This window comes from Bos grunniens, chromosome 25 (assembly GCF_055505025.1).
Source record: "Bos grunniens cultivar Pamir isolate PY7600 chromosome 25, Bosgru_T2T1.0, whole genome shotgun sequence".
In the NCBI taxonomy this organism is placed as follows: Eukaryota; Metazoa; Chordata; class Mammalia; order Artiodactyla; family Bovidae; genus Bos; species Bos grunniens.
In genome coordinates, this window is record NC_141189.1 from 24,546,525 (window position 1) to 24,573,471 (window position 26,947).

The window sequence follows — 26,947 nt, forward strand, 5'->3', positions numbered from 1 at the left end:
AGACTTTGATTCCAGGAGCAGTTCCCTCAGGGTCACTTGAGATGTTGTCTCCTGGGCTGAAGTGCTAAAATTTTCCACCAAATGAAACATAACATTCAACTTTTAGGTTGTGACAATTTTTTAAGTCAACAAGAGGATAGATATATGAAAGCTTCATCTTGAAGAGTTTGTCAGTGTGGATCCTTGGGCAATGTGAACTAAAGTATGTCCCCTTCCTTTTTGGTGTCTGTCAGTCAACAATACTTGTTGAGTCCTGTCCCCAGGCCACAGGTGCAAGAAGCAACAGGTACCACAGAGGCAGAGCCCAGAATTAAGGTCACCTCAGAAGCAAACTGAGCCCGTTTGTAATGTTTCCAAAAGCCCCCGTGATCATCACCATTAGGCTTCCTGACCCATATTAGCCAAAAATGTGTACCCTAGTGCTCACCCTATAGTGCCTCACCCAATTACCTAATGCCAACCTACATATTGGGGAACCAAGAAAAATGGCCTGTTAATGGCACAGTAAATTACATGATCTCTTTTATTGTTCCCTATGGCACTCAGTCCCAGTCCTCTTGCCTGGAAAATCCCATGGACGGAGGAGCCTGGTAGGCTGCAGTCCATGGGGTCGCGAAGAGTCAGACACGACTGAGCGACTTCACTTTCACTTTTCACTTTCCTGCATTGGAGAAGGAAATGGCAACCCACTCCAGTGTTCTTGCCTGGAGAATCCCAGGGACGGGGGAGCCTGGTGGGCTGCCGTCTATGGGGTCGCACAGAGTCGGACACGACTAAAGCGACTTAGCAGCAGCAGCAGCAGCATGGCACTCAGTCAGAGTTTGGATCTAAGGGACTCATGCTACATATACCTTTCTGCTGTCACCTTATCCCCTGTCCTCCTATGTCTCTCCCTCCATCAGATGTCCTACCCCATGACTTTCTCCCATAATCATAAACCTGAAAAGGAAAAAAAACTCCAAAAATTGTAAAGAATCCCCTTCTAACTCCTCCTGTCTCTTGCAGGGGGTGGCAGGGGGAGGGAAGAAATTTCCCCCATTCCTTCAAATTCCTTTACTCCTTCATATTCTTCTGATCAAACAAAGACCCCATCTCCCCAAAGGAACAATCCCTACTAGGATGATATTTTATCAGTCAGTTTGCTTCTGTCATCAGAACCAATTTGAGCACTATTTGATCTATATTTTAGCTCTGAAATTATTACTACAAAAAGGAGGATGACATTTTTGACACAAGATGGCCATGATATTCTTTAGATTCTGGATAAAACAGGTTAAAATGAAATCTTTTTGAAATATCAAGATCTGTTCTTTTTGCACATGCAATTAGACAAAACTGGCTTGTTGAAACATGTTTCTTTTTGGAGCGGCAATCCTGAGAGAAGCAAAAATATGCCTAGGAAAAATTCTGAAGTTAACTCCTACCATGTCCTTGAGATACAAAGCCTGCTCTGCCTGAGACATCAGCCTTGTTAACTAGTAGAACTTCAAGCCAAGGAAAAAAGAGGCAAAGAGACATTTTAAATCTTAAGCAGAAAACTGTGAGATCTGTGTCTGTTTGGATATATATGTATGTCTCAGTGTGTGTCTCTGTCTTTGGGTAATATTGCTAAGGTTAATTTGTAAATGAGCTCTAATTCAATTGGACTGAAGAAAAGTAAGCACTTACAAATCAAACAGCTCTAAATAAAAGAGAAATGGTTCACATGAACCAGGAAAAAGTTCACTATTAACTGGTATTAATATTTGTTAACCTAATTAACATAGGCATATCTTAAGAACAACATCACTGATTCAATGAACATGAACTTGGGCAAACTCCAGGAGATGGTGAAGGACAGGGAGGCCTGGTGTGCTGCAGTCAATGGGGTTGCAAAGAGTCAGACATGACTGAGCAACTGAACAACAACAACATCTTAAGAACACACTGTAAAGAAACTTTTAAGAAAATGCAAATAAGATAAGAGCTTTGGGTGATTTATGTTTTCCAATCTATAGAATGCTGTTATAAAGGACAGTTTATGGTTGCTGAAGGAAAGTAGGATGTGTGTTTTTAATAAAAAAAAAGTATAAGGAATGGAATTACATTTTATTAAGGGAAAAGGAAATAAGTTTGATTTATAGGTGGCAAACTTATACATTTTGACTTACAGGTTCTCTGAATGGGCAAATAAAATGATGGAAATGAAAGTGAAAAAAATATTTTTGGGACATGGACCCCAAGAAGAGAGTTTTGTACATGGTACAAGTTTCTTAAGACATTAAATTGCCTTTGAAATCTTTTATTATTACTTTAGCTAAATGAATAAATTTTGTTTCACAGTGAATATAAGCTGGTACCAAACTGGAATTTGGCTTTCTGTCCTTGGTAAAAGACAAACTTTTCTTGGAATGCTGCTTTTGATAATGGACTGTGTGAAGGTCTTTGCCTTTATTATTTTTTAAAACATTGTTACTGTGATAAAATAAATATTACTTCACAATGATCTCTGAAAGTTATGGCACACATAGACAAAGCTCATTCTGCTTCTACAAAAATTAACCCCTCATCTGCTCCTAAATCAGGGAATTTAAAATGGATAAACAATGGCTGTAAGTCAAATAGTCAGAGTCATGGGGAGTCCAAAATGGCTGCTTGAAATTTCCTGGCTCTTGATAAACCTTATTTTTTTCATTTAATGGGGTAAAGCCCTTCCTGGCTGCAAAGTTGATGTTCTCACAATGGAGAAAAAAAAAATGTTTAAAATGTGTCTTCCACTAAGGTATATGTTTTACAATCTCCAGTGATCAAGGCATCCACTTCACTGAACAAATCATGCAAGTCTGAATAAAAGCTTCACAGACGTCTTAAAACTATCGCTGTCACTATCATCCTCAATCATCAGGAAAGGACAGAAGAACAGAAATTAATTACATAGGTTTAAATAAATAAATATAATTATAAGTTTCATGACTTTTTGTCTGACATATTACTTGGCTTCTAATCTTTGTTTTCAGATATAAAGACGCTCTTCTCCTCAAGCTACTTATGGTTCAAAATAATTTGGTAATTTATACTTGTGGGTAAAATTAAAACATTTTTCTTTTCTCTCTGCCTTGTCCCTCCAGAAATTGGAGACACTTGGGTTCTGAACAGCCTTACTAGGTAGGCTATAAATTAAAACTAGATAAATAAAAAGACTGTCTCTTGAATGTACAGAAATCTCAAAGTATTTTGGGGACCTCCAAAAGAGAAAACAATCCACTGTAGCAAAACGACAGGCCTATGGCATCTATAGTCAATGGACCAAATTTATTTTAAAAATTAATTAGTCTTGGCTGTGTTTAATAAAAATGGGGGTAACTTCAAAAAATTATGTTTCAGTAAATGTTTCAGTACTAGTTTTGTTAATTAAGGTCTATATTTACTAAGACTCACTTCCCAGTTAGTCCCTTGCTACAAGATGTTATTCTGCTACAAGATTTAATTGAATTAATAGAAAGATGTTTTAAGTTTGCTTCTGAAGCCTAAATTTATAATCAATCTTTGGGTAAAGATCAGATGCTCCATGATCTACAACCAGGAGATTAACACCAGGCCATAGTCATTTAACACACTAAATCAGACAACCTGGGATATACTGGACTGCATCTGATAAAAGTTCTTAAATTTTTACTTGTAAACTTACTGCTACCTATATTGTTTGCTATACTGCCTGTTTCAGAAAATTGCTGTCTCTTACACAAAATTGTCATCTCTTACATTTCAAATGTGTGACTGAGTCTCTAACAAAATGATATATAGTTTCATATGAGATCAATGATTATAATAATGTAGCTCTAGATATGGGAAAAATCAACAAGAGGGAACGTTTTCCTGGACTATAAGAGACTACTAGTAAGGCAGGTATTGGCCAGATCTTTTACTATTTTCATGGTCAAGTCCAACAATAGCATATTAAGTGACCTATTAGAAAAATCTTCACTAGACCTGGGAATGAGCATTCCTATCACTGTGGGATGAAATAATCTTAAAAGGCCCCCAAACCAAGGATCAAATTTACAGCCATGTAGGGCCCTGCTGACTGGAAACTGGCACTTGCCATCTGCCTCTACAAAGATTAAATCAGGAGCCACTGGAGCTGCTGAGCTTCACCACCCTCTGAAAGGAGTTCAGGGCAGAAATTAAAAATAAGGCATTCTATACTCTGGGAAAAACTGGCGGGACAGGCTTTCAGATAGACATTTTCAAGAAAATACGTTCATGAACCCCAATTCTTGCATCTCCTCATCCTAGAGAAACACTAACATCCCAGGCCGACGTCTTGTCCTGGTGTTCCTGACTATCCCCTCTTTTAGGCCCCTTGGCAGCCTTTCTATTTCTATTAATCTTTGGGACATGTGTCTCTAATTTTCTTATAAAGTTTGTTTCTTCTAGAATACAAATAAATCTCCAGATGATGCTACAAGGATATCAGCTGGTTGGCACATGGACTACCCTGGAACAAGCTGCTTTGTCATTCCATGGACTCTTATCTCCCTGGGACCCCATGAAGCCCCTGTCCAGCAGGAAGAAGCCAGAGATGGTCTCCATCTCTTTCCCAATGACCTGTGTCCTTATAACACGAGAGTTGGATGGCAGCTACTTAGACATGAGCAGAGTGTTACAGGGCTGAAGGCTTGTCTTACTGATAAGAAGAACAGGGAATGTTGAGTCCTGTCCCCAGGCCACAAGTGTGAGGCTGCGTACCAAGGCCACGGAAGTGGAGCCCAGAACCAAGGTCATCTCCAAAGCTGACTGAGCCCCTTTGTAACATTGCCAAAGCCCCCTGGATCATCACCAGCGGGCTTCTTGACTTATATTAGGCAAAAATACCCACCCCAGTGTTCACTTTATAGTGCCCTAACCAATCATCTATACCAACCTTCCAGCAGGAATTTTTTGGTTTTGTTTTGAGGCATAAAAATTGGCTACTAACCCACGGAAACTGTTGACTCTCCCTAGTCTGTTAGGAGTTGTTGGCCCACTGTGCTCACAGTGCCCACTTTATCTTTGTCCTTAATAAACTCACTCCTGAGTGCAGTACTCTGTATCTAGAAATTCTTTTCTACTCCACACTTGTACTGCCTCAATAACACTCTTTTTTTTCCCTTCTTTTTTAAACAACACTGTCTTTTGTTTTACAGAACACTTAAGCAAAGAAAGACCCAAAGATGTCAACTGACCCAGATGTTTGACTCTCACCCTTTGGAGAAAAATAATTTGAATTGCCAATATGTAAACACAGAGAGATTTCCCTTAAAACATGAATTGAAGATTTCTCTTGAAAACTTAGAAGGCCTGGAAAACTTTTATTTCAACCTGGCACCAACTGGCAGGAGCTGAAAATTGTCTGTGTGCATGCTAAGTCATTTCAGTCATATCCAACTCTTTGAGACCCTATGCACTGTAGCATGCCAGGCTCCACTGTCCGTGGGATTCTTCAGGCAATAATACTGGAGTGCATTGTCATACCCTCCTCCAGGGGATCTTCTGTGTTGCCTGCATTGTAGGTGGATTCTACCCACTGAGCCACCTGGGAAGCCTGAAAATTGCCTGCTTCATTTAAATGAAACCTTCTTCAATTCAACATAGTTTCCATCACTCTTTATTTTGCCACAGCTATCTGCTTCTCCACTGATTCTACCTATCTAGTATTTGTTGACACTCTAGACTTTATTTTTTGGGGCTCCAAAATCACTGCAGATGGTGATTGCAGCCATGAAATTAAAAGACACTTACTCCTTGGAAGGACAGTTATGACCAACCTAGATAGCATATTAAAAAGCAGAGACATTACTTTGCACCAAAGGTCCATCTAGTCAAGGCTATGGTTTTTCCAGTGGTCATGTATGGATGTGAGAGTTGGACTAAGAATTGATGCTTTTGAACTGTGGTGTTGGAGAAGACACTTGAGAGTCCCTTGGACTGCAAGGAGATTCAGCCAGTCCATTCTAAAGGAGATCAGTCCTGGGTGTTCTTTGGAAGGACTTATGCTAAAGCTGAAACTTCAATACTTTGGCTACCTCATGCGAAGAGTTGATCATTGGAAAAGACTCTGATGCTGGGAGAGATTGGGGGCAGGAGGAAAAGGGGACAACAGAGGATGAGATGGCTGGATGGCATCACTGACTCGATGGACATGAGTTTGGGTGAACTCTGGGAGTTAGTGATGGACAGGGAGGCCTGGCGTGCTGCGATTCATGGGGTCGCAAAGAGTCGGACACGACTGAGTGACTGAACTGAACTGAGCTTAAAATCTTTGCCATAGGGCCAGATTCCAAGACAGATATGGATTTCCGTGAAGTTGCAAGGCAAATTTAGTAGCAGAGATAGTTCTAAAATCCTGCTCTTCCTTCCATTTTTTTCCAACACATACCTCTCTTCACACGCATGAACCCACTGGAGCAAGAACACCAGACTCAGTTGCTAGTTTTATACACAGGTGTTTACATGACCACAGGATTGTCCTTAAAATACTCAAGGACAATCCATAAAACCCCTTAATAAGTGGCTAAAACCAAGACAACAGAAAGAGAAATAATGGGGAAATTAACTCTTTAATATGGGCTGAATTGTGCCCCCTCAAAATTTATGTGTTCAAGTCCTAACACTCAGTGCCTCAGCGTGTGACTATATATAAGACAGAATCTTAAAAGAGGTAATCCAGTTAAAATGAGGTCTTTAAAGAGGTAATTCAGTTAAAATGAAATTTAACCTCATATGACTTGTTCAGAGTGCCTTGATGAGTTCTTACAACAGAACTTTGATTTCACAAGCATTTGGACTGAAAAAGCTATTTGTTTTATAAGGCAACATTTTTAGTGCATTACAGAGGATCCCAGCATTACAGAGCCAGGTTTGGCTCCACTTGGTACCAGGTGCATGATCTCGGCCATCGTTTATGTCTCCAGACTTGGAGGGCATAGTAATAATACTGTGTACAGTGAGTAAAAATACTCACTATGCTTTCGTAAGGATTAGTGAGATAATCAATATAATCAATTTCTCAGTGCTGTGTCTGATACAGAATAAGGGCTTAATAAGTGTTGAGGTGTCTTCTAACTCCCAGAAAATACTGAAGCCAATCCCTACCAAGTTAGATATATAGAAAATATGTTGTTAATAAAAGGCATTCACCTTAAGTGATTTGAACAAACTTTCACATAATGGAGCTTTTTTCTCAATGTTTTAACTTCTAGGTCTTTTTTACTCCTGTTGGCACCCTCCTCCCACTGCCTACCACATTCAGATATCTGACATTAAATCAATCACCAGTACACCAGTCATGGTGCTGGGCATACCACGTATTCCCTCTGATCCCTTTCTCTCAGTTTCACCATCCTCACTTTGCAACAAAGGAAATGAAGTGTCAGAGAAGAGACTCGCCCCAGGTCTGTAAGTGGCATTGCTAGAATTGAAACTGGGGCTTTAGATTTCACGTTCAGGGCTCTATATATACTTCACTTCCCCGTGGCAGACAAACACACACAGATACATACACGCAAAGAAGCGGTCCCTTACCTGGTACTGTCTAGGAAACGCTTGGTTATGTCTTGGATGGGGACGTTGCAAGTTCAGTTCTCTTCTGATTAGAAGTTCAGTTCTCTCTGTGTTTAGACAACAGAAATTGGTTCCTGACTACAGCTGGGGTGAAGTTGGCAGGAATGAAATGGGGGGAGGAGATTCTCAAGTGTGACAGGGCAGAAAGCAATCATAAGCCCTCATGGAGAGAAAGCCAGTTAGAAAAACAAACTATATAACGTAATTTCCAATTATTGTGGGCCTGCCTTGTGGTTTGAATGAACAAATAAAGCCAAATGGAGCACTTTCATAAGTTCTCTGTGGATAACCTGCTCCCCTTTCCCAGTCTTATGTCCCCAGTGTTCTTATTTAAGTGAGAGCCAGGTGGCAGCATTATCTAGTAGTTAAACCTGTGCTTGGTTAGGGGCAGGAGGAGTAAGGCTCAAGATGGAAGGGATATATATATCCCTTATATATATATATGGGAATTATATATCATATAATTGTGATTGATTTGCATTGATGTATGGCAGAAGCCACGACAACATTGTAAAGCAACTATCCTCCAATAAAAGATAAATACATTTTAAGAAAGCCTGTGCTTGGAGGTGGAGAGATTTGGGCTTAAGGGTCGGGTCTGCCTCTTACCCTTTCTCTTACCTTTTTGGACATCCTTTTCCTACACTTCGGTTTCCTTATCTATGAAATGGGAGTGCTAACGGTGACCCCTCTCTCCTATGGTTTCTCTTTGTGGTTGTCATTATTAGTATTAGGTGAAATAATTCATGAAATGTACATAGCACAGTGCTTGGCATAATCAATGTTGGCTGCTCTTATGAACTTAAGACTCTGACAGAAATAGCTTAGTGTGCTAGCAAGATGTAAGGTCTTTGGAACCCCAAAGTCTTGAGCTTAAATCCTGGCACAGCCACTTATAAGATGGTCCATGGCAGCACTTTATCTCTAACATCTCAAAGGTAGAGGAGTTAGGGGTTGTCAGTAAGATTTATCCCACGAAATCTTCAAAAGTTTTGCACAATGTAAAGTGTGTAGAGTGCCTGGCCCAGGGATGTAGACCGTGGGTTGATACTGATGTTGCACTAGATAAGCACGGATTGTCACAGGTAGTGTCTTGTTCTGTTAGTTTTCCTCTAGAGCCATTTTGTGGTGTCATTAGGGAACAAGGGATGTCTAATATCCTGGCCCAAATTTCCCAGCACTTTTTCCCTCCCAACCTCCATTGAACCGGGGGGTGGAAACCTCTGCTGAAAGCCACCGCCAAAGACTGCCAGAGACAGCTAGAACACCCTGATAGGCCTGAGGGGAAAGCCTGGCTTCTGTGAGGTGGGTCTTGCTCTTCCTGGCCGATGCATTGATGATGAATCCTTGCTCAGGATTAACTCTTATTTTATGGAGAGGAGGAAATAACTCTGGCCATAGTAAGCTAAATATTATGAAGTAAAAAATACCCTATTACTCAAGCAGAAGAGGCAGTCACTTTTGAGGATAGAATGGGGACAGGAGGATCAGTGCACAAGGCAATCTCTGGATCTCAGTACATCTCCCTTGTGAAACTATAACACTAGTGTTGTGGTCAAAAAGACAGGTTCTGGGGCCAGGCAGTCTCAGTTTGCATCTAGCTTTTACCAGTTACCAGCTCTGGGACACTGAGTGGGTTTATTAATCCATTTGTACCTCAGTTTTCTCATCCTAACAATGGGTGAGTGGCAGAAACAGTAGAATTCTCAAAAGATTCCATGTGCACATCTGTCCTTCTCAAGTTTCCTCTGTAGTTAGGGTGAGGTGATTGAATTCCACTTTAGGACAATGAACTCCAAGTGGAAGTGACAAAAGTCACTTCTGGTCTAGGGCATTTAAGAACTGGTTTGAGTTCTCTTCTCTGTAAGCGTCTCCTGACTCAGTAGTCCTGGGAACCATGTGGGGAGATAGTATTAACAGCATCAAAATATGGCAGAAATTCTATCAGCCTAGTTCTCTGTAAGGTTCTTTCTGCATTACAGGTTTCAGATATCACATTCTCTCATCGCTTTTGTGGGCTTTTTCTGGGCTATCTGGACCTCCCAAATCAATTGTGGGCCAGGCTCTAGATCCAGTTCAGAGCCTCAGGGTCTGCCACTTACCCTCTTACTTACTTGCCTATTTCTCTCCTCTCAGGACCCTCTTGCTTTCAGAGTACCTGGGCCCTGGAGGGACATGGACAGTAGAAGAGTACTCATGAGTGGGTAGAGAAGAATGACTGAAAAAAATCATGACTTCATCAAAAAGCTAGATGTTAGATTCAGAAAATAGTTTTGCTCTTCTGAGCAAGTGCCCTTTCTCTGCTCTCTTCTTCCCTCTCTCTCTTCTTCTGTAGGCAGACTGGTTCTTTTGGTGGACTGAAGATTTAGTTGCTGTTTAGTTGTGAAATCGTGTCTGAATCGGTGTCCCCATGGGGTTGCTAGGCTCCTCTGGCCATGGGATTGTCCTGGCAAGAATACTGCAGTGCGTTGACATTTTCTCTAGGGCATCTTTCTGACCCAGAGATCAAACTCATGTCTCCTGCATTGCAGGCTGATTTTTTTACCACTGAGCCGCCTGGGAAGCCCAAAGATTTAGTTAAAGATAGTTAAAATTAAACACTAATGCTAATCAGTTCTTGCATTACTCTCTTCTAACTTTTGTTATCATATCCTACCTTTTCTGAGTCTTCTTTCTCAATATTGATCATAGGATTCTTTCTTCTCTTAATATATTATTGTTCTCCAAGGACTCATCCACAGCTAATAGCTCTTCTCATTCCATTTATTCTCTCTCTGTCTCGCTGTCTCTCAATAATTTCCTAAACACATTAAAAATGTTTACTTCCCTCTAGTTCAAATTTACATATCTAGCTGATTACTAAAATATGTCGTAACCCCTGTATTTCATAGATAGCATGGATGAATTAATATGACCACAACTGAATTCTGTGTTCCCACCTTCAAACTATTCCTCTCAGAAAACCTTACAATCACCTACCCCAGTTTACTTAATCAAAAGCTTAGACATCATCCTTCTGTGCTCCCTTACCCTTAACCTGATCTGCCTTATTTAGTCACTAAGTTACCAAGTTCCGTGAAGAAGGAACTTTTTTCCTAAGCATGTCTCAAATTCTCCTTTGATACACTTACCATTCAGCTACCAAGGTAATCATTTAGAAATAAATTGCTGACTGAGTTCATTACTGGCAAGATAAAGTCCAAACTTTTTATCATGTGATATAATGACCATCCCTTCTGATATTTTGCAACCTGAACCTGATGTTGAAATAATATTGAATTTAAGTGACGTGACCCTGTCCTTTTTCAGGTAAGTTCTTTCTTCTATCCGCAGAACAGATAATTGCCACAATCTGGGGGCAACTTATGCCATCAACACATACACAAGAATACTCTGTGTATTCTTAAGGCTAATGATTGTCCAGGAAAGTTACGCACAAGCTGTACTGGGTAACAGGGACTTGACAGTCATTACTTCTTGGTTCTGAGGGTTACTGGGGCATCTAAGGACTTTGACTAGACAAAGACATGAAGGATGAGGTAGTGTATTTTTATCTCATCTTGAACAAAACAAGAGACAGTGATGTCCTTGTGCAGGCACATCTTGAAGATATTGCAAGTTCAGTTCCAGACTGCTGCAATAAAGTAAATATTGTGATAAAGTGAGTCACACAACTTTTTCTTGGTTTCCAAGTCCATATAAAAGTTACATTTATAATACACTGTAAGCTATTGTGTGCAGTATCAATATGTCTTTAAAAAGTACATAATTTATAAAAATGTGTGTGTGGGTATGTGTGTGCTCAGTTGTGTCCAACTGTTTGCAACCCCATGGACTGTTGCCCACTAGGCTCTTCTGCTCATGGAATTTTCCAGGCAAGAGTACTAGAGTGGATTACTATTTCCTCCTCCAGGGGATCATCCCAACTCAGGGATCAAACCCGCATCTTTTGTGTCTCCTGCATTGACAGGTGGATTCTTTACCACTATGCCACCAGGGAAGATCCAGTTTAAAAATACTTTATTGCTAAAACAGCTAACCATCATCTGGCAGTTCAGAGTTGCCCAATCCCCTCAATTTTAAAAACCATAATATCTGTGAAGCACAGTGAAGTGAAACAATAAAATGAGATATGCTTGTAGTTACAGTGAGCCAATCTGAAAGTACTGGCTTAATATTGCGATTTCTATATACAAGCCAAATGGAGAAGAAGATGATGTGGAAGGAAGAGAGGCAGATTCTGTACTTTGGGTAAGTTGTAGATTTTCCCTAAAAGTATGAGATCTCAACATCACTTATTCCAGAGCCTGGAGAAGCATGGGACATGCACTGAGTAAGGAGATATGATCAAAATCATTCTCACAATAGGATAAAGAACAGCGAAAGTGTCAGAATGATCAATCTACCGGATTTAAAATTTTTGAAAGCTAAATGATATTCCCTTTTGCTCTTTGATTAGCAGGTTGTGTTTCTCTATTAGGGCAAACATAAAACTGGTGAATTTTGGGGCACTCTAGGAAAGGAGTAAGTCACAGTATATTCACATTCTGGTGAATGTTTTATTATTGAGTTGTAATTAAAATATAATATTATATTAGTTTCAGGTGTACAACAGTGAATTGATATTTGTATACATTATAAAATGATCAATGGAATAAGACCAGTTAACATCATCAACGTACCACACTGTTACAATATATTGACTCTGTTTCCTATATGTACATTACATCCTTGTGACTTATTTATTTTATACCTGGAAGTTTGTACCTATAATTCTCTTGACCTGTTTTGTTCATCCCCCACCAATCCCCATCCCCCCTGGCAGCCATCAGTTTCTTTGTATGTATGAGTCTGTTTCTGCTTTACTTTGTTTGTTCATTTGTTTTGTTTTCTAGTTTCCACATATAAGTGAGATCATGGGGAGTCTGTTTTTCTCTAATTTATTTCACTTAGCATAATACCCTCTAGATCCATCCATGTTGCCACAAATGGCATGCTTTTGTGCTTTTTATGGCAAGTAATATTCCGTTGACACCACATCCACTTTATCTATTCATCTATCAGTGGATATTTAGGTTGCTTCCATATCTTGGCTATTGTAAATAATGCTGCAAAGAACATAGGGAGTACATATATCCAAGGAGCGGTGGCTGCGCGAGTGCAGGAGGGCTGAGAGGAGCTACTCCATGTTCAAGGTCAGGAGGGGCAGCTGCAAAGAGATACCCCTCGTCCAAGGTAACGAGCAGTGGCTACGCTTTGCTGGAGCAGCCGTGAAGAGATACTCCACATCCAAGGTAAGACGGTAGGTGTTGTGAGAGGCATCAGAGGGCAGACATACAAACCATAATCACAGAAAGTGAGTCAGTCTAATCACATGGACCACAGACTTGTCTAACTCAATGAAACTAAGCCATGCCATGTGGGGCCACCCAAGACGGGTGGGTCATGGTGGAGAGGTCTGACAGAATGTGGTTCCCTGGAGAAGGGAATGGCAAACCACTTCAGTGTTCTTGACTTGAGAACCCCATGAACAGTATGAAAAGGCAAAATGATAGGATACTGAAAGAGGAACTCCCCAGGTCAGTAGGTGCCCAATATGCTACTTGAGATCAATGGAGAAATACCTCCAAAAAGAATGAAGGGATGGATCCAAAGCAAAAACAATACACAGTTGTGGATGTGATTGGTGACAGAAGCAAGGACTGATGCTGTAAAGAGCTATATTGCATAGGAACCTGGAATGTTAGGTCCATGAATCAAGGCAAATTGGAAGTGGTCAAACAGGAGACGGCAAGAGTGAATATCGACATTCTAGGAATCAGCGAACTAAAATGCACTGGAATGGGTGAATTTAACTCAGATGACTGTTATATCTACTACTGTGGGCAGGAATCCCTTAGAAGAAATGGAGTAGCCATCATGGTCAACAAAAGAGTCCAAAATGCAGTACTTGGATGCAATCTCAAAAACGACAGAATGATCTCTATTCGTTTCCAAGGCAAACCATTCAATGTCACAGTAGTCCAAGTCTATGCCCCAACCAGTAATGCTGAAGAAGATGAAGTTGAACGGTTCTATGAAGACCTACAAGACCTTTTAGAACTAACACCCAAAAAAGATGTCCTTTTCATTATAGGGGACTGGAATGCAAAAGTAGGAAGTCAAGAGATACCTGGGGTAACAGGCAAATTTGGCCTTGGAATACGGAATGAAGCAGGGCAAGAAAATGCACTGGTCATAGCAAATACCCTCTTCCAACAACACAAGAGAAGACTCTACACATGGACATCACCAGATGGTCAACACCGAAATCAGATTGATTATATTCTTTGCAGCCAAAGATGGAGAAGCTCTATACAGTCAGCAAAAACAAGAATGGGAGCTGACTGTGGCTCAGATCATGAGCTCCTTATTGCCAAGTTCAGACTTAAATTGAAGAAAGTAGGGAAACCACTAGACCATTCAGGTATGACTGAAATCAAATCCCTTATGATTATACAGTGGAAGTGAAAAATAGATTTAATGGACTAGATCTGATAGATAGAGTGCCTGATGAACTATGGACAGGGGTTCGTGACATTGTACAGGAGACAGGAATCAAGACCATCCCCATGGAAAAGAAATGCAAAAAAGCAAAATGGCTGTCTGGGGAGGCCTTACAAATAGCTGTTAAAAGAAGAGAAGCCAAAAGCAAAGGAGAAAAGGAAAGATATAAGCATCTGAATGCAGAGTTCCAAAAAATAGCAAGGAGAGAAAAGAAAGCCTTCCTCAGCGATCAATGCAAAGAAATAGAGGAAAACAACAGAATGGGAAAGACTAGAGATCTCTTCAAGAAAATTAGAGATACCAAGGGGAGATTTCATGCAAAGATGGGCTCGATAAAGGACAGAAATGATATGGACCTAACAGAAGCAGAAGATATTAAGAAGAGGTGGCAAGAATACACAGAAGAACTGTACAAAAAAGATCTTCATGACCCAGATAATCACAATAGTGTGATCACTCAACTATAGCCAGACATCCTGGGATGTAAAGTCAAGTGGGCCTTAGAAAGCATCACTACGAACAAAGCTAGTGGAGGTGATGGAATTCCAGTGGAGTTTTTCAAATCCTGGAAGATGATGCTGTGAAAGTGCTGCACTCAATATGCCAGCACATTTGGAAAACTCAGCAGTGGCCACAGGACTGGAAAAGGTCAGTTTTCATTCCAATCCCAAAGAAAGGCCATGCCAAAGAATGCTCAAACTACCGCACAATTGCACTCATCTCACACGCTAGTAAATAATGCTCAAAATTCTCCAAGCCAGGCTTCAGCAATACATGAACCATAAAATTCCAGATGTTCAAGCTGGATTTAGAAAAGGCAGAGGAACCAGAGATCAAATTGCCAACATCCTCTGGATCATGGAAAAAGCAAGAGAGTTCCAGAAAAACATCTATTTCTGCTTTATTGACTATGCCAAAGCCTTTGACTGTGTGGATCACAATAAACTGTGGAAAATTCTGAAAGGGATGGGAATACCATACCACCTGATCTGCCTCTTGAGAAACCTATATGCAGGTCAGGAAGCAACAGTTAGAACTGGACATGGAACAACAGACTGGTTCCAAATAGGAAAAGGAGTACGTCAAGGCTGTATATTGTCACCCTGCTTATTTAACTTCTATGCAGAGTACATCATGAGAAACGCTGGGCTGGAAGAAGCACAGGCTGGAATCAAGATTGCTGGGGGAAATATCAATAACCTCAGATATGCGAATGACACCACCCTTATGGCAGAAAGTGAAGAGGAACTCAATAGCCTCTTGATGAAAGTGAAAGAGGAGCGTGATAAAGTTGGCTTAAAGCTCAACATTCAAAAAACGAAGATCATGGCATCTGGTCCCATCACTTCATGGGAAATAGATGGGGAAACAGTGGAAACAGTGTTCCATTATTTATATATAATAACAGTTTCTTTTTTTTTTTGGCTCCACTGCAGATGGTGATTGCAGCCATGAAATTAAAAGAGGCTTACTCCTTGGAAGGAAAGTTATGACCAACCTAGATAACATATTCAAAAGCAGAGACATTACTTTGCAAACAAAGGTCTGTCTAGTCAAGGCTATGGTTTTTCCAGTGGTCATGTATGGATGTGAGAGTTGGACTGTGAAGAAAGCTGAGCGCCGAAGAATTGATACTTTTGAACTGTGGTGTTGGAGAAGACTCTTGAGAGTCCCTTGGACTGCAAGGAGATGCAACCAGTCCATTCTAAAGGAGATCAGTCCTGGGTGTTCATTGGAAGGACTGATGCTAAAGCTGAAACTCCAGTACTTTGGCCACCTCATGCGAAGAGTTGCCTCATTGGAAAAGACTCTGATGCTGGGAGGGATTGGGGGCTGGAGGAGAAAGGGACGATAGAGGATGAGATGGCTGGATGGCATCACTGACTCGATGGACATGAGTTTGAGTGAACTCCAGGAGTTGGTGATGACAGGGAAGCCTGGCGTGCTGCACTTCATGGGGTTGCAAAGAGTCAGACATGACTGAGTGACTGAATTGAACTAAACTGATATCTTTTAAAAAATTAATTAATGCACTTCAATTGGAAGATAATTATTTAACAATATTGTGATGGTTTTTGCCATACATCAACATGAGTCAGTCACAGGTGTACATGTGTCCTTCGCATCCTGAACCCCCTTTCCACCTCCCTCCAGACCCTATCCCTCTGGGTTGTCCCAGAGCATGGGCTTTGGATGCCCTACTTCATGCATTGAATTTGCACTGGTCATATATTTTATATGTGGTAATGCACATGTCTCAATGCTATTCTCTCAAATCATCCCACACTTGCATTCTCCTGATGAGTCCAAAAGTCTGTTCTTTACATCTGTGTCTCCTTTGCTGCCCTGTATGTAGTATCATCAGTACCATCTTTCTAAATTCCATATATATGGAGTTAATATACAGTATTTGTATTTCTCTTTCTGACTTACTTCAGTCTATAAAAGAGGCTCCAGCTTCATCCACCTTATTAGAACTGACTCAAATATGTTCCTTTTTATAGCTGAGTAATATTCCATTGTGTCAACATCCTTGTCTATTCATCTGCTGTGGACATCTAGGTTGCTTCCATGTCCTAGCTATTGTAAATAGCTGCAATGAACATTGGGGTACATGTGTCTTTCAATTCTGGTTTCTTCTGGGTGTATGCCCAACACTGGAGTTGCTGGGTCATATGGCAGTTCTATTCCTAGTTTCTTAAGGAATCACCACACTGTTCTCCATGCTGCTGCTGCTGCTAAGTCGCTTCAGTCGTGTCCGACTCTGTGCGACCCCATAGACGGCAGCCCACCAGGCTCCCCCATCCCTGGGATTCTCCAGGCAAGAACAATGGAGTGGGTTGCCATTTCCTTCTCCAATGCATGAAAGTGAAAAGTGAAAGTGAAGTCGCTCAGTCGTGTCTGACCCTCAGCGACCCCATGGACTGCAACCCACCAGGCTCCTCCATCCATGGGATTTGCCAGGCAAGAGTACTTCTCCGTAGTGGCTGTACAAGTTTGCATTCCAACCAACAGTGTAAAACAGGGTTCCCTTTTCTCCATAACCTCTCCAGCATTTATTGTTTGTAGGCTTTTTGATGCTGGCCATTCTGGCTGGTGTGAGATGATACCTCATCATGGTTTTGATTTGCATTTCCCTAGTAATGAGTGATGTTAAGAATGTTTTTGAGTTTATTAGCCATCTGTATATCTTCTTTGGAGAAACGTCTGTTTAGGTCTTTTACCCACTTTTTGATTGGGTTTGTTTTCTGATATTGAGTTGTATGAGCTGTTTGTATATTTTGGAGATTAAGTCTTTGTCCGTTGTTTCATTTGGTATTATTTTTTTTTCCATTCTGAGAGCTGTCTTTTCACCTTGCTTCTAGTTTCCTTCATTGTGCAAAAGCTTTTATGTTTAATTAGGCCCCATATGTTTATTTTTGTTTTTATTTCCAATCCTCTGGGAGTTGGGTCATAGAGGATCTTGCTGTGATTTATGTCAGAGATTGTTCTGCCTGTGTTTTCCTCTAAGAGTTTTATAGTTTCTGGTCTTACATGTAGGTCTTTAATCCATTTTGAGTTTATTTTTGTGTATGGTGTTAGAAAATGTTCTGATTTCATTCTTTTACATCTAGTTGACCAGTTTTCCCAGCACCACTTGTTGAAGACACTATCTTTTCTCCATTGTATATTTTTACTTCCTTTATCAAAGATAAGGTGTCCATAGGTGCATGGATTTATCTGTGAACATTCTGTTTTGTTCCATTGATCTATATTTCTGTCTTTGTAGCAGCACTATACTCTTGATGATTGTGGCTTTGTAGTATAGTCGGAAATCAGGAAGGTTGATTCCTCCAGTTCCATTCTTCTTTCTCAAGATTGCTTTGGCTATTTGGGGTCTTTTATGTTTCCATACAAATTGTGAAATTATTTGTTCTAATTGTGTGAAAAATACCATTTGTTGTTTGGAAGGGATTGCATTGACTCTATAGATTGCTTTGGCTAGTATACTCATTTTCACTATATTGATTCTCCCAATCCAAGAACATAATACTTGTGTTCTCCATCGTTTCTCTATCTATTTGTGTCATCTTTGATTTCTTTCATCAGTGTTTTACAGTTTTCTGTATGCAGTTCTTTAGTTTCTTTAGGCAAATTTATTCCTAAGTATTGTATTCTTTTCATTGCCATGGTGAATGGGATTGTTTCTTTAATCTTGCTTTCTGATTTTTTATTGTTGATGTATAAGAATGCAAGGAATTTTTGTGTATTAATTTTTATATCCTGCAACTTTACTATATTTATTGATTGATGAATATTCATTGATTAGTTCCAGCAATTTTCTGGTGGCATCTTTAGGGTTTTCTATATAAAGGATCATGCCATCTGCAGTGAGAGTGTTACTTCTTCTTTTCCAATCTGGATTCCTTTTATTTCTTTTTTTTCTCTGATTGCTGTGGCTAGGACGTCCAAAACTATGTTGAATAGTAGTGATAGGAGTGGGCATCCTTGTCTTGTTTTTGATTTTAGAGGAAATGTTTTCAATTTTTCACCATTGAGGATAATGTTTGTGTGGGTTTGTTGTATATGATTTTTATTATGTTGAGGCATGTTACTTCTATGCCCACTTTCTGGAATTATTGTCATAAATGGGTGTTGAAATTTGTCAATGGCTTTCTCTGCATCTATTGAAATAATCATATGGTTTTTATCTTTCAATTTGTTACTATGGTGTATCACATGGACTGATTTGCAAATATTGACGAATCCTTGCATCCCTGGAATAAAGCTCACTTGATCATGCTGTATAATCTTTTTAATATGTTGTTGGATTATGTTTGCTAGAATTTTGTTGAGGATTTTTGTATCTGTCTTCTTGAATCAGTGTTGTTTTCTTCAGATAAATACCCAGAAGTGGAATTGTTAGGTTGCATGGTCATTCTCCTGGCAATCTTGATTCCAGCTTGTGATTCACCAAGCCCAGCATTTTGCATGATGTACTATGCATATAAGTTAAATAAGTAGGGTGACAATATACAGCCTTGATGTACTCCTTTCCCAATTTTGAACAAGTCATTTGTTCTACAGCCAGTTCTAACTGTTGCTTCTTGACCTGCATACAGGTTTCTCAAAAAACAGGTAAGATGGTCTGGTATTCCTATCTCTTTAAGAATTTTCTACAGTTTGTTGTGATTCACACAAAGGCCTTAGCATAGTCAATGAAGTAGAAGTAGATGTTTTTCTGGAATTCCCCTGATTTTTCTATGACCCAACGAATGTTGGATGCCAGGCTGGATGAAACACAAGGTAGAATCAAGATTGCCAGGAGAAATATCAATAACCTCAGATATGTAGATGATACCACCCTTATGGCAGAAAGTGAACAGGAACTAAAGAGCTTCTTCATGGGGGTGAAAGAGAAGAGTTAAAAAGCTGGCTTAAAATTCAACATTCAAAAAATGAAGGTCGTGGCCTCTTGTCTCATCACTTTCTGGCAAACAGACGGGAAAACAAACAATGGAAACAGTGTTAAACTTTATTTTCTTGGGCTCCAAAATCACTGTGAATGCTGGATGCTGCCATGAAATTAAAGGTCCTTGCTCCTTGGGGAAAAAGCTATGACCAACCTAGACAGCATCTTAAAAAGCAGAGACATTGCTTTGTTGACAAAGGTCCATCTAGTCAAAGGTATGGTTTTTCCAGTAGTCATGTATGGATGTGAGAGTCGGACCATAAGATGTCTGAGCGCTAAAGAATTGGTGCTTTCAAACTGTGGTGTTGGAGGAGACTTTAAGAGTCCCTTGGACTGCAAGGAGATCCTATCAGTCCATCCTAAAGGAAATCAGTCCTGAATATGCATTGGAAGGACTGATGCTGAAGCTCCAGTACTTTGGCCACCTGATTCATAGAGCTGACTCATAAGAAAAAACCCTGAAGCTGGAAAAGATTGAAGCAGGAGAAAAAGGGGATGACAGCAGATGAGGTGGTTGGATGGCATCACCAACTCAATGGACATGAGTTTGAGCAAGCTCTGGGAGACAGTGAAGCACAGGGAAACCTAGTGGGCTTCAGTCCACGGGGTCCCAAAGAGTCAGACATAACTGAGAGACTGAACAATATCAACAGCAATGGTCTTTCTATTTTTGGCTCATTGGGGAACCACCATGTTGCTTTTCTGTAGTGGCTCTACCAATTTACATTCCCACCAGCAGTTCCTGAACGTACACTTTTCTCCACATTTTTGCCTGTTTCTTGTTTATTTGAAAATAGCCATTGTGACAGGTGTTAGGTGATATTTCATTGGAGAATTGATTTTCATTTCCCTCATGATTAGTGATACTGAGTACCTATTCATGTGACTGTTGAACATCTTTAAGTCTTCTTTGAAAAGATGTATATTAAAGTCTTCATCCCATTTAAAATTCAGGTTTAAAGTTTTTTTATATTGAGTTTTATGAATTCTTTATATATTTTGTTTGTTAACCCTTTACTGCATATATCATTTGCAAATATTTTCTCCCATTCAGTAAATTGCCTTTCTAATTTTCCTGGTGGTTTCCTTTCCTGTGCAGAAGTTTTATAGTTTGATATAGTCCCAGTTATTTGTTTTTCCTTCTATTGCACTTGCCTGAGGAGACAGGTGCTAAAAATATTGCTAAGGCCAAAGTCAAAGAGGCTATTTCCTATGTTTTCTTCTAAGAGTTTTATGGTTTCTGATCTTACATTTGAGACTTCAATATATTTTGAGTATATTTTTCTATTATGATGTAGGAAAGCTATTGAGTTTATTCTTTTGTTCAGTCCAGCTTTCCCAATGTCATTTATTGAAGATTGTCTTTTCCTATATTGTATATTCTTGCCTCCTTTGTCATACATTAATTGATCACATGAGGGTGGCTTTATTTCTTGACTCTATGTCTCTTCCATTGACCTCTCTTTTTGTGCCAGTATCATACTGTCTTGATTACTGTAGCTCTGCAATAAAATTTCAAGTCTTGGAGTATAATGTCTGTAGCAACTTTTTTTCCTCAAGATTGCTCTGGCTAGTTGGGGTCTTTTGTGTTTCCATAAACATTTTAACTTGTTTATTCTAGTTCTGTGAAAAATGCCATTGGTATTTTGATAAGGGTTGTACTGAGTCTGTTGATTGCTCTGGATAGCATAGACTTTTTAACAACAATGATACTTTTAATCAATGAGCACAGCATATCTTTCTATTTTTTCAGACATCTTTAATTTCTTTGTAAAATATAATAGTTTTCAGAAAACAGGTCTTTCACCTACTTTATGAAATTTATTAAATAAATTTAATATAATTTAATGAATTTATTATATTTATAAATATATAATAAATATTATATTATAATATAAATTCATGAAATTATAAGCAAGATTGCTTTTTTTTTGCTGAGACTTTGTTATTAGTGTATAGAAAATCAAGAGATTTTGGTGTATTGTTTATATGTTGCAACTTTACTGAATTCATTTATTAGTTCTAATAGTTTTTTGATGGCATCTTTGAAGTTTTCTACATTCAGTTTCATCATCCACAAGTGGTTAAGTTTTATTTCTCCCTTTCCAGTTTGGATATTTTTATTCCTTTTATTTTCCTAATTGTTGCAGCTAGGACTTTCAATACTATGTTGAATACAAATGGTGGGTATATGTATGTTTGTCTTGTTCCTGATCTTAAGCTTTTCCTTTAAAGGAAACACTTTCAGATTTTCACCATTGCATCCTATATAGCTGTGAACCACATATGGCCTTTATTATGTTAAGGTATGCTCCTTCTGTTAGTTAGGAAGTTAGGCATGAGCAATGAGGGATACCCTAGCTGAAAAGAATGCAAACGGATCTCTAAAACCCATTCCAGACACACCTGGGAGAGATCACAGATAAGCTACAAAATAACCACAGAGACTTTTCCAAATCCTGCACATGTGCCCTTGGCACACAGTGGATACAAAATAACCACAGGGCCTTCTTCAAGTAACTTTAGGCATCTAGGAGCCCATTTCAGTTCAGTTCAGTTCAGTTCAGTCGCTCAGCTGTGTCCGACTCTGTGACCCCATGGACTGCAGCACGCCAGGCCTCCTTATCCATCACCAGCTCCCGGTTTACTCAAACTCATGTCCGTTGAGTCGGTGATGCCATCCAACCATCTCATCTCCTGTTGTCCCCTTCTCCCGCCTTCAATCTTTCCCAGCATCAGGGTCTTTTCCAGTGAGTCAGTTCTTCACATCAGGTGGCCAAAGTATTGGAGTTTCAACTTTAGTATCAGCCCTTCCAATGAATATTCAGGACTGATTTCCTTTAGGATGGACTGATTGGATCTCCTTGCTGTCTGAGGGACTCTCAAGAGTCTTCTCCAACACCACAGTTCAAAGGCATCAGTTTTTCAGCACTCAGCTTTCTTTACAGTCCAACTCTCATATCCATACATGCCTACTGGAAAAACCATAGCTTTGACTAGATGGACCTTTATTTTAATGTCTCTGCTTTTTAAGATGCTGTCTAGGTTGGTCATAGCTTTTTCCCAAGGAGCAAGGACCTTTTAATTTCATGGCTGCATTCACCATTCACAGTGATTTTGGAGCCCCCCAAAATAAAGTCTGTCATTGTTTCCACTGTTTCCCCATCTATTTGCCATGAAGTAATGGGACCAGATGCCATAATCTTAGTTTTCTGAACGTTGAGCTTTAAGCCAACTTTTTCACTCTCCTCTTTCACTTTCATCAAGAGGCTCTTTAGTTCTTCACTTTCTGCCATAAGGGTGGTGTCACCTACATATCTGAGATTATTGATATAATTTCTCCTGGCAATCTAGATTCCAGTTTGTGCTTCATCCAGCTCAGCATTTCTCATGATGTACTCTGCATATAAGTTAAATAAGCAGGGTGACAATATACAGCCTAAGTGCTCCTTTCCTTATTTGAAACCAGTCTGTTGTTCCATGTCCAGTTCTATCTGTTGCTTCCTGACCTGCATAAAGATTTCTCAGGAGGCAGGTCAGGTGGTCTGGTATTCCCATGTCTTTCAGAATTTTTCACAGTTTGTTGAGATTCGCACAGTCAAAGGCTTTGGCATAGTAAATAAAGCAAAAGCAGATGTTTTTCTGGAACTCTCTTGCTTCTTTGATGATCCAACAGATGTTGGCAATTTGATCTCTGGCTCCTCTGCCTTTTCTAAATCTAGCTCAAACATCTGGAAGTTCACGATTCACATACTGTTGAAGCCTGGCTTGGAGAATTTTGAACATTACTTTGCTAGCCTATGAGATGTGTGCAATTGTGTGGTAGTTTGAGTATTCTTTGGCATTGCCTTTCTTAGGGATTAGGACTTCCCTGGTGGCTCAGAGGGTAAAGCGTCTGTCTACAATGCGGGAGACCCTGGTTAGATCCCTGGGTCAGGAAGATCCCCTGGAGAAGGAAATAGCAATTCACTCCAGTACTATTGCCTGGAAAATCCCATGGACACAGGAGCCTGGTAGGCTACACCAGCCCCACCCATCAACAGAAAATTGAATTAGAGATTTACTGAGCATAGCCCCGCCCATTAGAACAAGACCCAGTTTCCCCCTCAGTCAGTCTCTCCCATCTGGAAGCTTCCATAAACCTCTTATCCTTCTCCATCAGAGGATGCTGCTGCTGCTGCTAAGTCGCTTCAGTCATGTCCGACTCTGTGTGACCCCATAGACGGCAGCCCACCAGGCTCCCCCATCCCTGGGATTCTCCAGGCAAGAACACCAAAGTGGGTTGCCATTTCCTTCTCCAATGCATGAAAGTGAAAAGTGAAAGTGAAGTCGCTCAGTCATGTCCGACTCTTCGCGACCCCCTGGACTGCAGCATAGCAGGCTCCTTGGTCCATGGGATTTTCTAGGAAAGAGTACTGGAGTGGGGTGCCATCGCCTTCTCCGCTATCAGAGGATAGACAGACTGAAAAACCACAATCACAGGAGCCCATTAGGGGTTCACAAATATTCTAGATCTGATTATAACAGACTGAATTATGGGAAGACATAAACAACACAGCCTGCTGTTATATACAGAGAAGGCAATGGCACCCCACTCCAGTACTCTTGCCTGGAAAATCCCATGGACAGAGGAGCCTTGTGGGCTGCAGTCCATGGGGTCACGACTGAGCGACTTCATTTTCACTTTTCACTTTCATGCATTGGAGAAGGAAATGGCAACCCACTCCAGTGTTCTTGCCTGGAGAATCCCAGGGATGGGGGAGCCTGGTAGGCTGCTGTCTATGGGGTCGCACAGAGTCAGAAACGACTGAAGCGACTTAGCAGCAGCAGCAGCTGTTATATAACTTGTCAATCAGCCTTGAGCCTATGCCCATTTGCATTCTTTTTCATTGATTGATGGTGGGTACAAGGCCTATTTTGCACAGGACATAACCAAAAGGAGGAGACTGGAAATATATAAAGGTGGAAGGTAAGAGAGAGAGGGAGGACTTCTTTGGGGTCAGCCTGCTCCCATGTCTTGGCGGTATCAGTCTAATAAAAGATCTGTCTGCTTGAGCTGAGTTGAGCTGAGCTGAGCTGTATCTTGTCCCTTGTTTTAAACCCTTTATTCCATCACTCCAAATTTTTATTGTGATGAGGCAAGAACTGAGGAAGAGAAATAAACCAACCTGAGATTTCTATACCCACTTTCTGAAAATATTTTTTATTATAAATGAATGTTGAATTTTGCTGGATGCCTTTTTTACATCTTTTGAGATAATTATATAATTTTTATTCTCAATTCATGAACATATTTTATCACATGGATGGACTTATGCATGTTAAACTACCTTTGCATTGTGGAATGAATCTCCCTTGATCATGGCATATGATCCTTATAATGGGCTGTTGAATTCTACCCACTAATATTTTGTTGAGGATTTTGTGTCTCTGTTTATCAGGGATTTGGGCCTGTAATTTTCTTTTTCTTTCCGATATATATATATGTATATTTCAAAAGAATTTCACTTGCTTAGTTTTTGGCTGTGCTGGGGCTTCATTGTTGCATGGGCTTTTTTCTAGTTGGGGCGAGAGTCGGGGATACCCGTAGTTACAGTGCATGGGTTTCTTATTGCGATGGCGTCTCTTGTGCAGCATGGGCTGCAGTGCTCATAGGCTTCTGTAGTTGTGGCATGGTGGTTCAGTAGTTGCAGCTCCCAGGCTCTTAGAGCACAGGTTCAATAGTTGTACAGTTTCATGCAGACTTAGTTGCTCCAGCATGTGGCATCTTCCCAGACCAGGGATTGAACCTGTGTTTCCTGCATTGGCAGATGGATTCTTTACCACTGAGCCACCGGCGAAATCCTCTTTGAGAGGTTTTTGTTTTAGGGTAATGTTGGCCTCATAAAATGAGCTTGGAATTATGCCTTCCTCTTCAATTTTTTGTAATAATATGAGAAAGGTAGGCTTTAACCCTTCTTTAAAGAGTTTATAAAATTCCCCTTGATGTCATCTACACCTGAACTTTTGTTTTTGGATTTTTATAAAATTACTGACTCAATTTTGTTATTAATAATCAGCCTAATCAGTTTTTCTATTTCATCATGATTTGATCTTGGAAAATTGAATGTTTCTAGGAATTTATACATTTCTTCTAGACTGTCTAATCTGTTGGCATATGATTATTTTAGCATTCTTTTATGATCCTTTGTATTTCTGTGGTGTCAGTTGTAATTTCTCCTCTTTCATTTCTAATATTATTTATTTGGGCTCTCTTTCCTTTTTTCTTAATAAATCTGGCTAAAGATTTTTTGAGTTTGTTTATCTTTTCCAAGAATCAACTTGTAGTTTCATTGCCCATTTCTATTGTGTTTTTAGTCTCTATTGCATTTATTACTATTCTAATATTTCTTAGGAGGAGGAAATGGCAACCCACTCCAGTGTTCTTGCCTGGAAAATCCCATGGACAGAGGAGCCTGGTGGGCTGCTGTCTATGGGGTCGCACAGAGTCGGACATGACTGAAGCGACTTAGCAGCAGCAGCAGCAGCAATCTTTCTTAATTCCTTCCTTCTACTGACTTTGGTCTTTGTCTCTTATTTTTCTATTCCTTCAAATGTATATTTACATTCCTTATTCAGCATTTTTATTTCTTGAAGAAGTCCAGTATCACTATGAACTTATTTTACTGTTTCTATTTTCATGTATCTCCAGGTGTTTTTGGTTCATTTAGATCTCTTCATTAACACATTGATTGTTTATAAGCATGCCATTTATTGTGGTTATGTTTTTTTTTCCCCCAATATTTTCTGTAGTTGATATCTAGTTTCATACATTTATAGCCAACAAATATGCTTGATATGATTTCAATCTTCTTAAAAATAGTGGGTTTTTGTGTGTGTGTATGTGTGGTCTATCATGTCCTTGAGAATGTTCCATGTGCACTTGAATATGTATTTTTCTGATTTTAGAAGGAATGTTTTATATATATATGTGTGTGTGTGTATACACACACACACACACACACACACACACAACAAGGTCTAATGTGTCATTTAAAACCAATATTTACTTACTTATTTTCTGTATGAATGATCTACCCATTGATGTATGTTGGATATTAAAATCCCCACTATTATTGCATTGTTGTCTGTTCCTCCCTTATTGCTATTAATTTTTTTCATTTATTAATTACAATATTGTGATGGTTTTTGCCATACATCAACATGAGTTGGCCCTAGGCATACATGCATCCCTTCCCTTCTGAACGTCCCTCCCCCTTCTTCCCCCCACCTCATTCCTCTAGATTGTCACAGGGCACCGGTTTTGGGCACCCTGTGTCATATACCAAACTCCCACTGGCTATCTATTTTACATACGGAAGTGTATAT

General features: G+C 39.9%; 1 protein-coding gene across 4 annotated transcripts in view; it reads right to left on the reverse strand.

Annotated features, from left to right (window-relative positions):
* Window positions 1-7,632, reverse strand: part of ACSM1 (acyl-CoA synthetase medium chain family member 1) — a 64,057-nt gene extending 56,425 nt beyond the window's left edge. For all 4 annotated transcript variants that reach the window (XM_086375472.1, XM_086375475.1, XM_086375473.1 and 1 more), the window contains exon 1: window positions 7,543-7,632. The gene's annotated coding sequence lies outside the window, so the exon portion shown is untranslated. The remainder of the gene's footprint in view (window positions 1-7,542) is intronic.
* Window positions 7,633-26,947: the final 19,315 nt, after the last annotated feature.